This window comes from Carlito syrichta, unplaced genomic scaffold, assembly GCF_000164805.1.
Source record: "Carlito syrichta isolate Samal-C Ts95f unplaced genomic scaffold, Tarsius_syrichta-2.0.1 Scaffold303113, whole genome shotgun sequence".
Lineage (NCBI taxonomy): Eukaryota > Metazoa > Chordata > Mammalia > Primates > Tarsiidae > Carlito > Carlito syrichta.
The window spans coordinates 327,178-330,373 of record NW_007247209.1 but is presented as its reverse complement, the minus strand read 5'-3'; positions in this window follow the sequence as shown (position 1 = coordinate 330,373).

Genomic DNA, 3,196 nt, shown 5'->3' with positions numbered 1-3,196 from the left:
GGGTTCACAGATACAAGCATTTGATCAGTTGGAGACAGCATTTATGATGGTCACTGATTTAGGGTATATTCTGTGTCTTTTTTATTCTTCTTTTTCTTTTTGAGTCAGGGTCTCACTCTGTTGCCCAGGTTGGAGTACAGTGGCATGATTAGGGCTCACTGTAGTCTCAACCTCCTGGGCTCAGGTAATCCTCTCACCCCAGCTTCCTGAGCAGCTGGGACTGCAGGTGGGAGCTACCATGCTGACTCCCACCTTACGATTTTTTTTTTTTTTTTGTAGAGACAAGGTCTCACTATGTTGCCCAGGCTTGTATTGGACTCCTGGGCTCAAGCAATCCTCCCACATTCACCACCCAAAGTGCTGGGATTACAGGCACGAGCCACAGTACCCAACCAGAATCCTGTGTCTTAAAGAATAAAATCTCATCCTCATAAGGTATTTTCTGCCAGCTCGTACCTCAGCAGTGCCTTCAAAAAACCCACTCCATCACCCACTCAGATTGGCGACTTCTGAATGGTGTAGTAAGTAATGAACTCAGTACAACCCACAGTCATGTACCAAACACCACCCCTCCTTGGCTGTAAAGTGAGTCTTTTGGTCTAAAGTGATATTATGTGATATTCCATACCTGTTGATCAAACATTATATAAACAGTTGTTTATAGTTGTTCATAAGGGCAAGAAGACAAACTCATATTTGGTTCTATCAAGATGAATCACTGCTTCTCTTTAGGGTGGAAATAATCCAATGTAATCAGAATTGTAAGATATTAAATTTATGTTGTTTTAGGCAGAATGTGGTGGCTTATGCCTATGATCCAAGCACTTTGGGGGGCTGAGGTGGGGGCATCATTTGAGGCCAGTAGTTTGAGACCAGTCTGGGCAACATAGTAAGATCATCTCTGTAAAAATAAATAAATAAAGGCATGGCGGTATGCATCTACTGGGGAGGCTGAGATGGGAGGATTGCTTGAGCCCAGGAGTTCAAGGTTGCAGTGAGCTATGATCGCACCACTGCACTTCAGCCTGGGCAGTAGAGTGAGACCCTGTCTTAAATAGATATACACATTAAAAAATTGTATAGTTTTCAACTTCTACATTTATGGACTTTTGTCACAGCAGCAACAGTGAACTAAGACACCAAGTTTCTTCCTGTTGGGAAACTGGGAGAGGCATCTTCTCACCACTGCCTTTCAGGGAGACTCCTGAGTGAGGCAGCAGTGTGGCAGCTGTCTATTTCTAGGCATTTTTTGCACCCCACACTGAGCCAGCCCAGCCATGAACCAAACTCAGCCTATTTCCTCCACCATCAGCTGGTCATAAGTGACACTCACCACCCAACACAACAGTAGGTGGGGATCGAGGCACAGGCCGTGGTGTAGCAGTGGTGGTTGACAGGAGGGTTTTATGTGGTTTACTTGTGGCTCTGGCCCTGTTCATGCCCAGTCCTGAATGTGCCTTTCACCTCATAAAAGAATGTTTTTGGGCAGACCTGACCTATGACTTGGAGGGCCTTACAGAACCCAGCTCAAGACAGGCAGCTCTGGTGGTACGATCACCACTTGATGTCTCATGATCTGGTACTTCCGTTCTGCTAGGGTGCAGAGACTTGCTAGCAGCTATTTTTGTTTGCTACAGATAGTGTGGCCTTGCTTCAGAACCCCAGGGGTTCTCCCACTGGGGCTTGCTATGAAGTTACCACAAACAGTGGTTTAAAGCAACATGGCACCTTTTCCCATTATAGATACCTCTAGAACTATAGAATCTTCCAGATCATATGACCTGAGTGGCCGGGCTGCCAGCACCACAGCCTGCACCTGTGGCATAATTCTTCCCTGCTCTGGGCCTCACTTATTGCTGGCAGTCTTTTATGCTGCTTGGTAAATATGACCCAGCAGTATTCCCAAGCATGGCAAGTGCTGCCTCTAAAACATAAATGGCATCATAGTTCTACTTGGTGCTACGACTTACAAAATGTGGTCTTGTCCTTTGCTTTGTAAATATCTCCTATGCCCCAAACCACTGGACTCTTAAAAATTTCACCGGTGCGGCAGGCCCCTGACTCTTCATAGGGTTTCTTGCCCAGCCTCTGTAGCATATGTACGTACCAAGGCCTCTGATGTTTGTCCCCATTAAACTGGTGATCTAGTTTAATTTATCTGATATCAGTAAGTTGGACCAATGCAGCATTGTGTGGAGGGTCTGGTCCATTCAGACTATATTAGCAAAGAGGAAAAAGAGTTAACAAGGCCCTGAGACAAAACAATCAATCTGTACTCTTATCCATCCCAAGTGAACGTAAATTGCCTCTGATCCTCCTTTTTGGTAGGGATAGAAATGAATGTGTTGGTTTCACGCCATGGACTTGAGACTATGTTGACCTGTTCTAGCAAAGATACTATGCTTGGAGTACTAGTTCTTTTGGTTTGCAGTAATCCACTGTCAATTTCTATGATCTATCTGGTTTTTGTAAGGATTTGATTGACTAATTAAATGGTTATATGATGGGGAAAAGTATGAGGAGGGACCCAAAAATACTGGAATTATTTTTTAGGATGGCAGGCTCCTTGAAGTAACAGGCTTCCCCTGCTCAGTATGTGTTCTAGGAACCCATTGGCATCAGTGTACCAGCTAGTGTTGTTGTGAGAGGCTGCGTTTGGCTTCAGTAAATTTTTTTTGGAGATTCTTTCAATGCATTTACCCATTTTATGGTGGTTGATTTACTCGAACTACCTGTCTACACTGCATTGAGTGTTTAGCAGGTTTTGACCAAAAACAGCATGACCCTGTGCCCCACCCTCCCTATTCACTTGATCTTGCCCCAAGCAACTTTTGTTGTTGTTGTCTTCCTGGATAAAAAAAAAGTCCTCAAAGAGAACCATTTTGATGATGTGGAAGAGGTGAAACAAAAAATGGCAGAAGCAGTAAAAGGCATCAAAATTGACAAGTTCAAAAACTGTTGTGAGCAGTGGAAAAAGCATCTTGATAGGCATATTGCATCAAACGAAGAGAATTTTGAAGGTGACTGAAGTTTAAACATTTAAGAATAAATACACAATTTTTAAATAAATAAATTCTGAGCCTGGCTTGGTGGCTCAACCTGTAATCCGTGCCTTTGGGAGGCTGAGGTGAGTGGGTTGACTGAGCCCGCGGGTTCGAGACCTGCCTGGGCAGTGAGACCTCATCTCTACAATAAA